The sequence below is a fragment of the Pleurodeles waltl genome, chromosome 8 (assembly GCF_031143425.1).
Source record: "Pleurodeles waltl isolate 20211129_DDA chromosome 8, aPleWal1.hap1.20221129, whole genome shotgun sequence".
Lineage (NCBI taxonomy): Eukaryota > Metazoa > Chordata > Amphibia > Caudata > Salamandridae > Pleurodeles > Pleurodeles waltl.
In genome coordinates this window covers 1,499,098,410-1,499,116,821 of record NC_090447.1, presented here as the reverse complement: position 1 = coordinate 1,499,116,821, position 18,412 = coordinate 1,499,098,410, and the positions used below count along the sequence as shown (strand labels likewise).

The 18,412-nt window shown below is 47.4% G+C and overlaps 1 protein-coding gene across 3 annotated transcripts in view; it reads right to left on the bottom strand.

Annotated features, from left to right (window-relative positions):
* MAEL (maelstrom spermatogenic transposon silencer) overlaps window positions 1-18,412 on the bottom strand; it is a 999,863-nt gene that overhangs the window by 302,578 nt on the left and 678,873 nt on the right. The gene's annotated exons all lie outside the window — the stretch shown is intronic.

Genomic DNA, 18,412 nt, shown 5'->3' with positions numbered 1-18,412 from the left:
GACCCTGTTAACCAGGGCAGAATGCATGTGCTGACGCCCCACAACATGTTGAATTGGTTAAAAACCCTAATTGGCAATTGTATCTTCCCTAGAAGTCCATAATACAGGGTCCAGTGACTAAGTTAAATGTCACTACTGGACTGCAGCACATATTGTGCCACCCCTGAAGTGACAATACATAGCATGTCTTCAAGCCTGCCCCTGCAGCCCGAGTGTGCAGCTTTAAAACAGCAAATTCGACCTTGCAAAAGGAAGCTTTAGCCAGGCCTAACCCTTGTATGTCATCACTAAGTTAGGCCCTTAATGCCCATAAGGCAGTAGGCATTGCATTTATGAAGTAGGAAATGTGTGCTAACATTTTACATGTTCTGGCAGTGGAAAATCTTGAAAGTTGATTCCATTGTGGCAAGGCTAGCTCCCCCACAGAAAAGCACTAGGTTACATAGTAACAGACTACAGGGAGTGCAGAATTATTAGGCAAATGAGTATTTTGACCACATCATCCTCTTTATGCATGTTGTCTTACTCCAAGCTGTATAGGCTCGAAAGCCTACTACCAATTAAGCATATTAGGTGATGTGCATCTCTGTAATGAGAAGGGGTGTGGTCTAATGACATCAACACCCTATATCAGGTGTGCATAATTATTAGGCAACTTCCTTTCCTTTGGCAAAATGGGTCAAAAGAAGGACTTGACAGGCTCAGAAAAGTCAAAAATAGTGAGATATCTTGCAGAGGGATGCAGCACTCTTAACATTGCAAAGCTTCTGAAGCGTGATCATCGAACAATCAAGCGTTTCATTCAAAATAGTCAACAGGGTCGCAAGAAGCGTGTGGAAAAACCAAGGCGCAAAATAACTGCCCATGAACTGAGAAAAGTCAAGCGTGCAGCTGCCACGATGCCACTTGCCACCAGTTTGGCCATATTTCAGAGCTGCAACATCACTGGAGTGCCCAAAAGCACAAGGTGTGCAATACTCAGAGACATGGCCAAGGTAAGAAAGGCTGAAAGACGACCACCACTGAACAAGACACACAAGCTGAAACGTCAAGACTGGGCCAAGAAATATCTCAAGACTGATTTTCTAAGGTTTTATGGACTGATGAAATGAGAGTGAGTCTTGATGGGCCAGATGGATGGGCCCGTGGCTGGATTGGTAAAGGGCAGAGAGCTCCAGTCCGACTCAGACGCCAGCAAGGTGGAGGTGGAGTACTGGTTTGGGCTGGTATCATCAAAGATGAGCTTGTGGGGCCTTTTCGGGTTGAGGATGGAGTCAAGCTCAACTCCCAGACCTACTGCCAGTTCCTGGTAGACACCTTCTTCAAGCAGTGGTACAGGAAGAAGTCTGCATCCTTCAAGAAAAACATGATTTTCATGCAGGACAATGCTCCATCACACGCGTCCAAGTACTCCACAGCGTGGCTGGCAAGAAAGGGTATAAAAGAAGGAAATCTAATGACATGGCCTCCTTGTTCACCTGATCTGAACCCCATTGAGAACCTGTGGTCCATCATCAAATGTGAGATTTACAAGGAGGGAAAACAGTACACCTCTCTGAACAGTGTCTGGGAGGCTGTGGTTGCTGCTGCACGCAATGTTGATGGTGAACAGATCAAAACACTGACAGAATCCATGGATGGCAGGCTTTTGAGTGTCCTTGCAAAGAAAGGTGGCTATATTGGTCACTGATTTGTTTTTGTTTTGTTTTTGAATGTCAGAAATGTATATTTGTGAATGTTGAGATGTTATATTGGTTTCACTGGTAATAATAAATAATTGAAATGGGTATATATTTGTTTTTTGTTAAGTTGCCTAATAATTATGCACAGTAATAGCCACCTGCACACACAGATATCCCCCTAACATAGCTAAAACTAAAAACAAACTAAAAACTACTTCCAAAAATATTCAGCTTTGATATTAATGAGTTTTTTGGGTTCATTGAGAACATGGTTGTTGTTCAATAATAAAATTAATCCTCAAAAATACAACTTGCCTAATAATTCTGCACTCCCTGTATAACGTATAACTTCAGTTTGGTTTGAGAACAACTAGAACCATGATTCAAGGACTCAAATTAATAGTAATTTCAAATCCAATCTAATGGTCAAAATGGATATGAAATAACTATTTTGACAATGCTAGTTTTAGAAAGTGTGCATCTTCTTGCCTAAGCAAATGTGCTTATTTGCCAGTATTCAGTATCATCTGACTGTTAATGGCTCTCTTGTGGTGAGATGTGTATTGTACTCATGCAGTTGAGAAAACACTTGGCTGGGGGAGAGCCGCCCCCTCAGACAGGAATGTCATCTAGCCTGTGCCAAGAAACATGAACTTAAAAAGATTACTACACTTTCACAAGCAAATGCAACTCACACCTAGGCGAGGGGCAGTTAGGCCGTGTGTCATGCAAGAACAGCGTGTCGGCGCAGACATGCAGAGTCCTGGGAGCAGCAGGAGCCCCGGAGAGATGATGCGGCGAGGAAGCACTGAGGGACCTGGTGCGACTGCTAAGTGGTGGGCTCTCGCTGCACAGCTTGGTGACTGGCAGGAGGGCCTTATCTTGGTGCTGGGCAGGCCTGAAGGTCCCAGAAGGGATTAAGATTTTGTTTGCGAGGGCCGCTGCGTATACACATCCCGGAGTGCCTCCCTGGAGGTATGGTGAGACTGGCAGAAGTGGAGTGATACAGGCCGCTCATCTTGGAGTTAGGTGTGGGTCTTGAGCTTGCCCAGCCCCCTTTTTGGACAGAGGACTGGGGAGTGGATTTGAGAGACTGGAAACAGTTGATGGTCACCTGGCGAATACAGGATAGTGGGGGTTATCCTTTCGCCCCCCCCCCCCCCTGTGACTGATCCTGTTGGCAGACTCTTTCCGTGCTGCTGTGGCTGGATGGGGGTTTTGAGTGATCCTTCATAAACCCCGCCACCCAGTCTATGCAGCAAGTGACACACCTAGCTGGCCTAGAGAAGATACAGGGATGGACATACCCACTGAAGATCCTTCCAGGGCAGAACTGCTTGCTGTGATTCATTGATCAGGAGCAGCGCTTGAGGGGAAGATTGAATCAGTGGCGGCCAAGGTAAATCTCCTCAAGGCGGATCTTCAGAAGGTGTCAGACAGGGTGCAAATTACAGAGGGCTCAATTTCTGCGGCCTGGCGGAGGTTACCATACTGCAGAAACGGATGGCGGCAATCACTTCCAGAGCAGGGACCATTGAGGCAAGAGTGGAGGATTCAGAGGGCAGGTCCCGTCGCAACAGTGTCAGCTTTGTTGGGTTCCTGGAGCAAGCAGAGGTGTCGCCGTGGAAGAATTCGTGGAGTGATGGATTCGAGATGTGTTGAGGCCCATTGGACTATACACCCATTATTTGCGATTGAAGGGGCATACCATGGACTGGTGCCTCCCCTTGACTGGGGGCACCGCCAAGAATACTTAACTATAAAGACAGATTGCATCCATTGGGCTAGCTGGGAAATGGATTCTGTTCACTTCAACAATCATAGGATCTCAATTTACCCGGACTACACCTATAAAGTACAAGGGTCTCGAAAAGAATTCATTGGAGGTCAAGGCTAAGCTAAGTTTGTTGGGCCTCCAATACATGCTGCTGTACCCCACCCTTTTGAAGGGCCTATTTAGCAGCAAGTCCCATTTCTTTGATACATCGGAAGATGTGTGGAGATGGCTGAAGGTATGGGACAAGGTACCCCGGGAAGGAGCAGGATCCTGGCAGAAGTGGGCCACAACTGCTTGGGAGCCCTGCAACTCGAACTGGAGGTCTTGGGGGACCGCTGGGCCGCAAGAGTTGTCGTTCGGAGGAGGGGAGAACCTGACCAGACAGATGTTGAAGTGGACATGAACGGCTCTGCCACTTGATCATATTCTCTTTAAATGTGCTGTATTCACTCCATTTTCGGATGTTCTTCTCTATCCCCTCTCTCCCTGTTCCCTCTGGCTCTGCAGCTGTGGGGTATTGATTAAGTCTGGACAATAGGTTCTGAGTGGCATGGATGCTCTGATTTGGTTTGTATTTGTTAACCGGTTTGGGGCATCATTTTCTACGCGAACGGGAATGCCTCTCCACTTTACGTGGCAGGCCATGTTTCAGAGGGTTGGGGTTAGGCTGTAGGTCCTGGCAGCATGGTACTTAATGGTCGTGCAGTGGATGTTATTACAGTTGTTATACTCCCTTTCTGGGATTGGGGAGGGGGTGTTGGGGGTTACGAGATTGAGAGGCCCTTAAGTGTCATGCGTGGGGCTTGTATGGGTGCGATGTATGGAGTACGATGCCAGCTGGAGGCCACTCTGTGGGGTGATGGAACGAAAATTGGCCGTTCTACAGGGCTCCAGGGAGACAGCACAAGAGATGCACAACAGGGAGTTGCTTCTGGTTCAGAGGGAGGTGAAAACGACTTGGGAATCCTTAGATAGGTGTACACTCAGAGCGTATCACAGGCGACTTCATAGGGAGGGGGGACAAATCAGGGAAACTCCAAGCATGGATATTACGACAGGAGCATACTACAGGTTCCTACGCCCGACGGGGATCTTGTGACGGATCGTCAGGATATCCTAGGGGCATTTGTGGAGCATCACTCTGAAGTATATAGTGCCGGCGATGTTGGCCCTCTGGGGTGGATAGAGGAATATCTGGAGGGAGTATGGTTGCCTAGACTGAACCCAGGGCTTATGCAGGAACTGGAGAGTAAGACACGGAGGAATTGGGAGTAGGTATTCAGGCCCTCAGTAGGTCAAAAGCTAAGGGCAGGGATGGCTTCCCTGCAGTGTTTTATCAAGCTTACTCTGAGGGAAAAATTGGTAGAGGTCCTTCGCGAGGCCGAGACAACGGGATACTGCCAGGCACGATGAGGGAGGATATTATTTGCCTGTAGCCAAAACCTGAAAAGAGATGCTACTGATCCTCTGTCATACAGGCCTCTCACATTGCTTAATACAGATATCAAAATACTATGCAAACTGTTGGTATCACGTTTGACGACGGTAGTCCACTTACTGGTACATGAAGACCTGTGTGGCTTCATGCCGGCACACAGCACTACTCTTAATCTTCACAAACTTACACATGTATTACACGAAAAAATGGATAATGCATGTGAATTGGCCTTAGTCTCACTCGACCTGGAAAAGGCGTTTGACAGTGGGGTAGCCGTTCCTCATGGCTGTGTTGTGGCGAATGGGGTTCCGCCCGTCTTGTGTGTCTGGGTGTGACTTGTGTACTAGTCCCTCGGTTTGTGTTTGGATTGTGGGAGACCTCGCTGGGGAATGGGAAGTGGGGAGGGGGTACCAGGCAGGGCTCCCCCCTCTCGCCATTACTCTTTGCCCTTGCCACTGAGCTGTTGGCAATCCTTATGCATAGGGAATTGGAGCAGTGGTGGATTAGGATTGGGGACTCCACACGTTCTTTGTCTTTATGCGGACAATGCATTGGTGTATGTACATACTCCTATCCGGGCGGTGCCGATCTTGATGCGGCTCAGTCCTTTGGCAAGATTTCTGGCCTCCGGATCAACCTCGGGAAGTCGCGTCTGTTCCCACTGAGCATCCTGGTGGGGACCTCCGCCGATCGACTGCCTGAGCTTGGCCTCTACTGGAAAACGGAAGGCTTTAGATCCATGGGCATATGGGTGGCTCATACTGAGGACAATAATAAATGCTTAAATGAGGATAGAGTCATGACTAACTTTGAAAACTACGTGGTGTTTTGGAGTAGACTCTCCCAGTCTGTGACATGTAGGGCAGCTGTGGCCAAGATGGTGTTTCTTCCACGCTGCCTTTATTCGATTCAGAACACCATGTTTCCACTCCGTTGACCATTTTGCTTTAAGTTGGGCAGTTTACTTGTTTCCCTGGTCCGAGTGGGTTGCCGAAGTACATTGGCCATATCGGTTCTTAAACGTGATTTGAAAAATGGGGCTCTTGCCATACCTAGCATGCAACATTACTATTATTATGCAGCCAAATTACAACATGCTGCGCAATGGCTGATGGCAACAGACAACTGTTCCTAGGTATGCTGGGTGGTGACACTGGTGCAACTACTGATGCAGGGAAAGCAGTCTGGGGAGGTGGTTCCCTATCTGGTGAAGCAGATCACAGCAATCTGGGAGGCATTTGTGGGTAGGGTGCTACGCAGGGCACCACTGACCGTTTGACACAGATGCGTATTTTGGAGCTTACCCCATTTAGGGGAATGGATACTGACATGTCTATGGACTGTTGGAGAGCAGGGGGTTGCCAGACCAGGTGGTCCTGTACCCAGGGGAGGTGTTTATCACATTCCTGGAGGCTCAAAACTTGAGGTGGGACCGGGCCTATTCCTACAATATGCTAAACTGCAAAGTGTGGCACAGGAGGTCTGGGTTGGGTTCACAACTGCCACGCAGCCCTCTTGGTGTTGGGTGGGCTTCTTCGATGGGGAGAGGGGGGGGTATCTCATTTCATTATTCTATAAGGCCATTAGAGGTGATACAGTGTTGCACCGCTGTGCTGCGCGGAATGCCTGGGCGAGGCAGTTGGGGGGAAGACGATTACAGATGTAGAACGGGCACAAGCGTGCATGTTGGGGGAAGAAAGAGTCCTGTAATCAAAGATTCAAACTGCTCCATTTCAAGTTTTTACATCGTACCTATGTGACCCCCAGATGCCTAAATGGAGTAACTCTACAGGGGAACGCGGTATGTGAGATGTGGGGGGGTTGCGTGCTAGCTTTTGTCATTTGGCCTGGTCATGTGCAGGGGTTCAAGGATACTGGGAGGCTGTAGTGACAAAAATAAGAGGCGACTGGTATTGAGATTACCTTGACTGTTGGCCTGCCTCTTGGGAGTGGTGGCGCTGCCCATGGCACAACAGATGCATCACAAGATGGCCCTGCTGGCTTTGCTGCTGGCCAAGAGAAGAGTGGTCAATTGCTGGATGAGCAACCGATTGCCCCTAATGTCTTCACGGCAAAGGGATCTATTTGAGTGGGGAGTGGCGGAGGAGGTCCATTACCTTATTGAGTGCAGGGACAGGGAGGCCTCTGAAGCGATTAGGTTGTGGGGGGTCTCAACTTAACTTTACAGAGGATGGACATGATTCAACTGAAGGCTCTAGTGAGGGGGGAGTGATGAGGGGGCCCTTCTATACTTTAGCACTGTGATTATGATGGCCGACTGTTATGGGATCCCTACCACCTAGCAGACTGGTAAACTGGGCTTCGGGGCACCTTGAACTGCTAGGGGCCATACTCAGTAGACAACGTGACCTTGAATATATATGTACTGCCTTTTGTTTTTTTTGTCTTTTAATGTGCTGCAAAAAGATTTGAAATCTTCCTTCCATTGACCTTTCGATATGCAGTGGTTGTTTTTATCGTGCTTTATTATCAAATAAACAAACACATTTATTTAAAAAAAAAGTAGCAGTAGAGCAGGGAATTGTAGAAATCTGGCTCTGTATATACTATAACAAAATGAGATATTGGCCCTCATTCCTACTTTGGCGGGCGGCGACTGCCGCCCGCCAAGCGGGAACCGCCAGAAGACCGTACCGCGGTCAAAAGACCACGGCGGACATTCTGACTTTCCCCCTGGGCTGGCGGGCGACCGCCAAAAGGCCGCCCGCCCGCCCAGCGGGAAAGCACCAGCAACGAGGAAGCCGGGTCCGAATGGAGCCGGCGGAGTTGCTGGTGTGCGACGGGTGCAGTTGCACCCGTCACGATTTTCAGTGTCTGCCAAGCAGACACTGAAAATCAATGTGGGGCCCTGTTAGGGGGCCCCTGCAGTGTCCATGCCAGTGGCATGAGCACTGCAGGGGCCCCCAGGGGCCCCACGACACCCGTTCCCGCCAGCCTGGTTCTGGCGGTGAAAACCGCCAGAACCAGGCTGGCGGGAAGGGGGTCGGAATCCCCATGGTGGCGCTGCTTGCAGCGCCGCCGTGGAGGATTCACAGGGGCAGCGGGAAACCGCCAGCTTCCCTTTTCTGACCGCGGCTTTACCGCCGCGGTCAGAATAGCCCCAGAAGCACCGCCAGCCTGTTGGCGGTGCTTCCTCCGTCCCCTGCCCTGGCGGTCTCGGACCGCCAGGGTAGGAATGACCCCCATAGTGTGCACAGACTCCAGGGGTTCCCCAAAGACTTAACAGATGCTAAAGTAGATTATACTAATGCTCTATTTTGTGGTAGAGTGGTTGAGAAGTTAGGCTTATCAGATGATAGTGCAAAGCATATTTTGTATACATACAACCAATAAATTAAGCACACACTCAATGGCCAACTCCAGGCCAATTGTTTTTATATAACAAAAATATATTTTGTTACTTTATTTCTAGAACCACAAGATTCAGTTTGCAGGTAAGTACATATGCAAGTAAGTAGCCAGCATATGTATCAATATCACTGTTTACATTTGGAAAGTTAAACGGATTTCAAATAAATAGCAAATATCAGTTTTGAAAACTGACAGTGCAATTTTCAAAGACAGTTCTAGAAGAGAAGAAAAGTTAGTATAGTCTTGAGGTAAGAACAAGACTTACAGTTCCAGTCTCCGGGGGTTAGGATGTCTACCAGTTGGGGTTGGAGTTAGCCCCAAACACCCACCACCAGCAAAACGGGCCGGTCGCGTGCAGAGGTCAAAGTTGATGCAAGACTTAGAATGGGCTCCTATGGAGACTGGGGGCACTCTGAATTGGATCTGCCAGCAGGTAAGTAGGCACACCTGAGGGGTTTAGGTGAGACCGTTTCCAGCTCCCAATGATTTTCAATAGGGGGGAGGGGGCCTGGGGGTCACAAAGATGCTGCAGGATAGGTCCAGGGGTTCGGGTCCGGAAAACCACAGTTGGACAAAGAGGAGGGCCACCTGCTGAATGTAGCTGGACCAGTGTTCAGATTCCCCAAGGCCAGGGGGCTGCTGGTGCGGCGGTACATTTAGGCGTCGGGTATCTTCATCCGGTTCTCTTGTGGTCAGGGGGTCTTCCAGATTTAGGCTGCAGGCGTTGTCATGTTGGCCAGGAGGGGGTCAACCCAGGGTGGCACTAGGTGGGAATTGCCTGGGGACCTGCTCTGGAATGATGGGCCACCTGGACATGGGGCGTGAGCATCGGGTGCAGAGTGGGCAGGACTCTCAGATCTGGGGAAGTTCTGGAGTCCTTTGCAGGAGTTTTTCTGGACAGGGACCATGTCCACTGAAGATTTGGGCCTCTGGGGTGCAGGCAGTACTTTTGGGGCTTTTAGGAGGTCAGTGGTCCTGCAGGATGAGTCACCTATTTGTAGTAGGGGCTTTAGAAGCTGGAGACAGGCCAGTACGGCTGGTGCCAAATCCGTTGGTGTCTTCAGTCTTCTCTGCTGGGAGTCAGGTTAGCAGTCCTTTCTTCTTGAGGTTGCCAGTAATCTGGTAAGCTAGGTTTATGGGTGCCCCTAAATACTAGAATTAGGGGCGTTACAAGGGTCAGAGGGCAGTAGCCAATGGTTACTGTCCCTGAGGGTGGTTATACCCTTCTTGTGCCCACTCCCTTTGGGGAGGCGGGCACACTCCCTATTGGGCCAGGTTCTCCAAACCAAGATGGAGGATTCTTCAGGGAGTGAGACACTTCAGCTCTGAACACCTTAAGGTAGTCCCAGCTGAGGTGGTCACTCCTAATTTCCCCTAATTTTCCCACCGGACTTGCTGCCAAACGGGGGCTTTGTCAGGTGGGCGGGCATCTCCACTTGCTGGAGTGCCCTGGGGCACTGTAACAGGAGGCCTGAGCCTTTGAGGCTCACTGCCAGGTGTTACAGTTTCTGCAGGGGGAAGGTGTGAAGCACCTCCACTCAGTGCGGGTTTTATTTCTGGCCTCAGATCATAAAGGCTCTCACCCCATGAGGTAGAAAACTTGTCTGGAAGTGAAAGGCTGGCACAGACCGGTCAGTCACGAACTAGAAGTTTGGCTAAAATACAGGGGGCATCTCTAAGATGTCGTCTGGGTTAATTTTTCAATAAATCCACAACAGGCATCAGTGTGGGTTTATTGTGCTAAGATGCTTGATACCAAACATCCCAGACTTAAGTGAAGCCATCATGGAGCTGTGGAGTTCATAATGACAAACTTCCAGCCCATGTACTTTATATGGCCACACTGCACTTACAATGTCTGAGAATGGACTTACACTGTAGGGGCATATTGCTCATGCAGCTATGCCCTTACCTGTGGGATAGTGCACCCTGCCTTAGGGCTCTAAGGCCTGCTAGAGGGGTGACTCACCTATGTCACAGGCAGTGGTTTGGGGGAATGCCACGCTGAGAGGGTCACCAGCAATTTTACAACAATTTAGCTGCGTCTGCATACTCAACTAACTTTGAACCACGCTCTTCTGTTCCCCTTCTGTACAATAAAAAAAAAAAAAAACTTGCACACACTGAATACTGCTTATTGCACGCTCTCTAATCTCAAACTGCACTTTTGACTGAGCTCAATGACTGCACCCCTTTTTGCGTCACAGAAACATGGCTTACACCTGAATGAGTATGCCCTGACTGAGGCATGCTCTGCAGAGTATTCGATTGGAGTTCACCGTCTGGCTGACCAATTAGGGGGAAGCATGTCTTTCTAATCAGAAAGTCCCAAACGTGTACACATCTATTCTGGCTCAACTTCCAGCTCTCAATCAAGTCTCAACTCAATCTTACTGTATTATCTTCATTTACAGAGCACTTGCTGCATCTGAAAACGCTAGTACCAACTTTCATTAGTTGCTTTTTAGATTACGCAATATCTATAAATGTTCCATTATCTTTGGTGACTAATTTGTTGATATTCAAGCCATGCATGCTAAATTATTACTAGATACCCTTTAAGCTTGTTGCTTAACTCACTCAGTCCATGAAGTCACTCCATTATTGATCGGTATTCTACTCTCAGTGCTAGGGAGAGCTTCATTCTGAGTGTTCTGATCCCTATAATATTAAATTCAATCTTTTCTATCAAACTCCCTTCTTCATCTATGAAGGTATGTCTATGGTACGTAAGTGCGAACCTAGCCGGTGCAAATGTTCAGAGATAATAAGGACTATAACCAACAAAAATAATAACAATGAATCTTTATTTGGCAGTCCGTGTCAAATGTTAAAAGCACAGAAGATTAAAGTACCTGAAAGTTTTTTTGCGGGAACATGGAAAAGAACTAGATACATAACGCAACATTAACTAAGAACACAAAGTAAAATAATCATATCCTTAGGACTTTTTATTGAATTGCTACTAAAAGTAGTTTCAAATACTTAATTGACATACACAATCAACGCCTCACAATGTGCATTGAAGATTCTGGTTTAGCAAAGAAAAATATTTATGCATGTAAAAATGGTTTTGGTCAGAGTTGCAAAATTTATCATCCCTCAGCATAAACCATCACTACAGAATGGATAGTCTACAATACACTGTGCGTTCCTAATTAAAAAATATCAAATACAATAAGACAAAGATATCCATTTAGCAGCAACATTCCAACTTGTCTGGGGGCATACTCATTTTCTAAAAAACTGGAGGAAACGCCAGAGGTAAAAATGACAGTAATTGTACTATTATTTGCCTAGTAACAGGGTCATTGTTAGAAAAATAATGTAAAAAACAGTATAACGAAAAACTCTTAACGGGTCCAGGATATTCAATCTGCATATTGAATGCACTTGTAAAGGGCTACTTCCTTCTTCACAAGCCATGCACAAGGGGCTTAAGCTCGTGTTTTTAAATTGTGGATGGCCATGGACTTACATCTTACAAACAACATCCTGCCCAAAAATGTGGCTAGTGCACAGGCATAAGCTGGACTAGAGTCTGATTTTAGTATTCTAAGAGCTTTAATGTGGCTCTGTGTGCCAAAAAGGGGGCAAACTGGTTTAGTCCAGAACAGTCTTGGGCAGATATAAGCTAGACAAGGAAAAAAACACATACTACAGTTTTGTTAGTTATGACAAACTGTGCAAGTTAACATTGGCATAGATGTAGTTTACCATTTGGCCATTAATGTGTTAAGGGATACAGTTCCTAGCCTAAATTAACTATATAGTTTTCAGTCATTACGATCAGTAATGCAATCCAAGTAATGTTCCAAGGCACTACTAGACGTAAATGCAGCAAATTCATTAGACAACACAGCCCTGTTTATAGGGAATCGTACCAAACAACATATATGCTTAAGGACCTGGATGTTTTCCAGGTAAGGGTAACCACGCTTCCCTGAACAACGCATGGCTTTTCCTGTGCCTTAACCACGCAAGTGATACTGAAAAGAAATCCACAAGTGGCTTGAAGATAACAAAATACTCTTCACGTTCCAAGCTGGAATCAGGAAACAAGCTAGCACTGAAAACCAGCACGTCTGCTTTTTAATTTTGTATTGGAAGATGTGGCCTTTATCGATTTGAAATCGGTCTTTGACTTGGTACCACAACAAACTGTGGCAGGCACTGCAGGATATGAGGACACTCTTAAACATTCTTCTATTGCTGTCTACTTACACAAGGGCAGTTTTGCCAGAGTAAGGCGGGGCAACCAGGGACAGTTTACAAATCCCAATCCCAAATCCCAATCCCAATCAGACAGGGAGTTTGCCAGGGCTATGTCCTGGACCCCTACCTTGTTCTCCTTTTATCTGAATGAGGTAGTACCTTTTATTTCAGCATTCTCTAATGATGCTTTATTCATAGCACAAAATACCTACTCTACGGTAACATCTTACTAGTGTCTCCTTGAGTGGACTGCAGTGTATACTTAATCGCTTCGAAGAATTTTGCTCTTTGCGCAGTTTGGTAGTAAACATAGCTAAAGCCAAATATAGGACCATGAACCAACAAATCATTTAACGGGATGGCAGCTCTGGGAGGAACAGATAGAAAAAGTCTATGCTTTTGACTACTTAGGAATGAGGTTGTGCTAAAAATGTTGTAGAAAATAGACATCGATAAGTGTTCTTTAAAACAGACAAATAGTGAGCACTATAGTGCAAGAACACTGCGCATCACACGTATGCTGCTAAGGCAGTGGGCGCCACTCTTTATGGGTCTGAGCATTGGGACTTTTACAATTTAGCAGAGGTGCCAAGAACTGAAAATAAGTTCCTGAGAAATCTCTCTACTAACTCCCCGACATACCCTCTAAAACGTGATATGAGGAGGAAATCTATTTCAGAAAAAGCTGGAATTAGACCGGTCTTCTTAAGAGGAAGTTGAGAGCTACCGAAGAACTAGGCCCCTAGGATGATTCACTGTATGAGATTATTAGGCTAGACAGATTACACAAAATAGAATAACAATACCATGAAGAAGATGCTGAATTCCTTGGGCTTACACAAACTGTGGGATTCCTCTACGACTGACTGCCTCACCTCAAAGGAGAAAGTTAACATATTATATTGGTCGTGTGTAGGTCAAAACAATGCTAATAACAAACAGGGCTGTATAATGGAACCACACAAGCCGGAATAACGCATGCCCTAGCAACATGGTTGGAACCACGACTGAGTTGTTTCCACGCATGCCTTTACCACACTTGCATTAACAACGAATTTCATTGTAAAAGCATGCCTAGTAAAGGCATGTGTGGAAATGCATTGAAACGGCATGCATGGTTCTTTAATGCAACCCCCTACCCCACCCAACCTGAGGCCCAGAGCTACCCCCACTCCTAATACATAAAATACCCTGATCCCCCCCCCACCCGCCCTGAAACCTTTAAAAAAAAAAAAAAAAAAAAAACTATCTTAACAACCCCCGCCCCTAGAAATCAAACTACCCCGACAACCCCACCTGTCCTGAGACCCAAAAAATAAAAAAATAACTAACCCGACCCTCCCACCCCAACCCTAAAAAGTAAACTATCCCGACCAGCCCCACCCAACCTGCTGAGCCCCCCCAAAAAAAAAACAAAAAAAAACTTTCCCACTCCTAAGTAAACTATCCCGACACCCCAACCCTGAGCCCTAAAAACCCCCTCCTAACAAGTAAACTATCCCGACCCACCCCTAAAAACGCTTTTACCCCTTCCCTCCCCACGATGAGCCCTAAAAACTTAAGCACCCTCATACCCCCACCTGAACTAAGTCCGAAATCCACCCCGCGAAAAACTACCCACCAACCCTGCCCTAACCCCACTTACTGCACCGCGTCCTCTACCGATCCTGCCTCCTTTTCTCTTCTCTCTCCTTCCTCCCGCCCTTCCTTAAACCTTTCCCCACCCCTTTAAAAATAAACTACCCCACCTGTCCTGTTTATAGGACGGGTGGGCATCTTCCTGGGAACAGGTAGAAAAGGTCAATTTGCCCACTCCAAAGTAGTAGCTATTCCACTAGCATTGTGTTTTTCACTTGTTTCACCTGTTAAGAGTGTTTATTGTAGTGTGTGTTGGGTGAATTGAGGAGAAGACCTCACACTAGACAGTCAATCCAGGTCCCCTAGAACAAAATCACATTCAGTTTGAGAATATCACCTTAGGTTAGACTTAGCCATGTGTCTGTCCGATGATATTATAATTGATTAAGAGTCTACTTGGGGGGACAAGCTCTAGCATTGAGCGCCACCAGACTGTCAGGTATCTTTCTGTCCACAAAGGTCAGTTGAATACAATCAAAGACTGAGCTATGGCCGAAGTTCCTTGTACACAAAATATCATCCCTGATCATTGCTCAGCAATCCCTTTTGTCTTGTATCCAGTGGACAACTATTTTTTAGTGAATCCTCGTCCTTATATCTAGAAGCAAGAGAAAGTTTGAAAATCTTGGCAATATAAATTTGACCTGGAGAGGACAAAGTCCTTTTATGAGCTTGTTGAACAAATTCCTTACCTTCGGTAACTATTTATCTGGTAGAGATATTCTAGTTGTGGATTCCTTACCTTAGAATTTCCCAAGGCATCAGACTGGGTCCAGAGATTTTTCTTTAAGCACTACCCTTGTGCATCAGTCAGTCAACTCCGCGTTCGTCAGGGTCACCGTGATGACATCGCAGTCGCATCTAAGCACGACCCCGGTGCGCAGATGTCCGTTTCTTCTCACAACTTTCCACGTCAATAGTGCGGAGCCATGAAGAACACTGAAATTGGTGTGCTACAGCTAGGGCCAGGAAAGGGAAATCCTTGTCCCTAGAAATCAGTTCGCAAGAGGTGAGGATAGGTGGGTTGGTAAGGAATCCACAACTAGAATGTCTCTACCAGATACATCATTACCGAAGGTAAGTAACTTGTTCATCTGATACACTTCTAGTTGCAGATTCCTACCCTTAGAATATATAACCAAACAATACCATCCCCACGGTGGTGGGCTGCAAACAAAGATCATACTAAAAAGTCCTGCAGGACCAAACTATCAAAGTTGCTGTGTCTGCGGACCTGGCTGTCCAATAACTAATGTTTTGTGAAAGTGTGCAGAGATGCCCATGTTGTTGCCTGGCAGATATCCAGGACAGGAACTCAGTTTGCTAACGCTGTGGTAGCAGCAGTAGCTCTAGCTGAGTGAACACGCAAACCCTCAGGGGCTTGCTTATTTGCCAGAGCTTTGCACATTTTGATGTACAGAAATACCCACTGTGAGATGGTATGCTTCTGCACTGCCTTCCCTTTCTTTGCACCCACATATACAACAAAGAGTCCACCAGGAAATCTTTACTACGATTGAGTTAGGACGCCAATTCTTTTCTTGGCTCCAGATGGTGGAGGCTCTCATCATGAGAGGGATGTGAGGGTGTGTAAGAAGTAGGCAAAGTGATGGACTGGCCTACATGAAAATGGGTAACAACCTTAGGAAGGAAGGAGACCCTTGTACAAAGCACCACTGTCAGGGTGGACAGACAAAAATTGTGACCTGGAAGATAAAGATTGAAGCTCACTCTGTGGGCAAGGGTGATGGCAATAAGAAACACAGTCTTGCTAGTTAAGAGCCACAAGGGACAATCGTCTATCAGCTCAAAAGGGGCACCCGAGTTAAGTGAGGACCAGGTTCACATCCCATTGGGGCATAATGAACAGGGTCAGAGGAAACAAATGGATAACTCCCTTAACGATCCTTCCAAAAATGGTAGACTTGAGTCAGGGCGGTTGGTCTGGCAATCTAACAAAAGGCAGATATGGCCGATAAATTACCTTTAAGGATGCCCAAGCAGAGCCCTGCTGGGCCAAAGGAAGGATGAAAAAGAGGACCTCAGAGAGGTGCAGAAATTCATGCCCCAAATTCATGCCGACAGGCGTATACTGGTTTGGTGGAGGGTCACCTGGCTGCCAAGATAATGTGCGTCCTAAGTGGCTATGGTATGCCCAGACATGGGTCGCTTGCTCACTGCGCCACTGGATACAAGCTAGCTTGCCTTGATGAAGGGTGATACCCTGAAACAAATCCCAGGAAGCTTGTTTCCTGCCCAGGGAGGACCTGGCCTAGCAGTTCGGGGTGGGCTGTTCCCATTGGGGAGCAGGGTCAAGACTGATTTGCATATGGCTGGGTCCAAACTGGGGTGATGTGGCAAGCAAAATAAGAATGGACTGTGACTCGGGGTGAGTGTTTGAAAGGTTTCAACACTACGTCCATCATTTTATTTTGTGTTGTGATGTTGCCAAGATAACATCAGACTTCAGGAGGAAGGTTGAAGGCTGTCAACTGTTCCTCAATTTCCAAGCAAGAAGGTGGAGACAGACTGGTTTGGGTGGAAAACCATCCCCTGCTGCTGCGACAGAAGATCCTCCCGAAGGGGTAGTCTGACCGGAGGATCCGTAGCCAAGCTCAGTAGCTCTGGATACCAAACTGTGGCCAGTCCAGAGCCACAAGGATTACTTGGGCCCGGTTGGTCTTGATCTTCACAATTCTGGACAGAAGTAGTATTGGCGGGAAGGCGTAAATGAGGTCTGAGTTCCACTCGGGACAAAAAGCGTCACCGACCAAGTGCTACCTTGGAAACTTCAACACATGAAACTGCGTGTTTTCTGTGGAGGCAAACCGATCTAACCAAGGCTCTCCCCACTGCTGAAACAGACTTAGCATCACCTCTGGATGGAGACGCCATTCGTGAGTCTATGCATCGACGGCAGAGTTTGTCTGCTCTGGCGTTCAGAGAGCCCGCAACATGTTGAACCATCAAGGTGATGCCCTGATGTTCCAGCCACGTCATGGCGTAGAGCCTCTTGACCAAGGGTCCATGACTCCACTCCGCCCTGCTTGTTGCAGTACTACATGGCAGTAGTGTTGTCCGTGAACACGTGCACAACTTTCCCTTCCAGAGATGGCAGGAATGCCTTCAATGCAATCCTGATCGCTCGAAGCTCCAAAACACTGATATGGAGTCCAGATTCCACTGGAGACCAGAGAACTCTGATCTCAGCCTCCCATGTGGCCACCCCATTGCAGGAGTGATGCATCTGCCACTACTGTGATATCTGGTTGGGGAAGGGAGAGGGATCTGCTGCTGACCCAATCCAGATTCTAAAGTCACCAGCGCAGATCTTTCACAGGTCCCGCCACGATGTAGACCACGTCAGAGATTTCTCTGATGCTGCACCCACTAGAACTTCAGGTTCCACAGCAGGGCCTGCAAGTGACACCTGGAATGTATTACCAGCAGGACGCCATGAGGCCCAGCAGCCTCAGTCATTCTCACTGAAATCCAGGAAAGAGGCTGAATCATCTGAATCATATCCTGGACTTGCTTTTCGGGAGGATGAGTCCGCAACTGCACTGTGTACCGAACAGTTCCGATGAAAGGAAGCGTCTGAGAAGGAGTCTGGTTGGACTTCATCAAGTTTAGAGTGAAGTCCAGCAAATGCAGACGGTTTGCTGTAGTCTGAAGGTGGGAGAAGACTTTCTGGACCATGTTTGCCGTCTAGGTATGGGAAGACAAACCCCTAACATGCGCAGATGAGCCGTAACCACTGCCATCACTTTCGTGAACACCCGAGTGGCACTGTTGAGGCTGAAGGGGAGCACAATAAATTGAAAGTGCTCATGACCTACCACGAAGTGCAAGTAACACCGGTGGGCAGGCAAGACTGGTATATGGAAGTAAGCGTCCTGCAAGTCCAACACTACCATCCACTCTTCTGGGTCCAAGGCAGACAGGCCCTGAGCCAGAGTAAGCATTTTCAACTTCTTGAGGAAAAGATTGAGGGCCTTAAGGTCTACACACTAGGACGTAGGTGTAGAAAAGTGCCCTTGTTGGCATTGTTAACACCCCCACATTTTGCCTGATGTTGATGCCAACCTGACAGTGTGCTGGGATCCTGCTAACCAGGCCCCAGCACCAGTGTGCTTTCTCAAAAACTGTACTATTGTTTCCACAATTGGAACACCCTTGGCACACACTTAAGTCCCTTGTAATAAGTACCCATGGTATCAAGGGCTCTGTGGCCAGGGAAGGTCCTCAAGGGCTGCAGCAGGTATTGTGCTATCTTGGGGGACCCCTCAC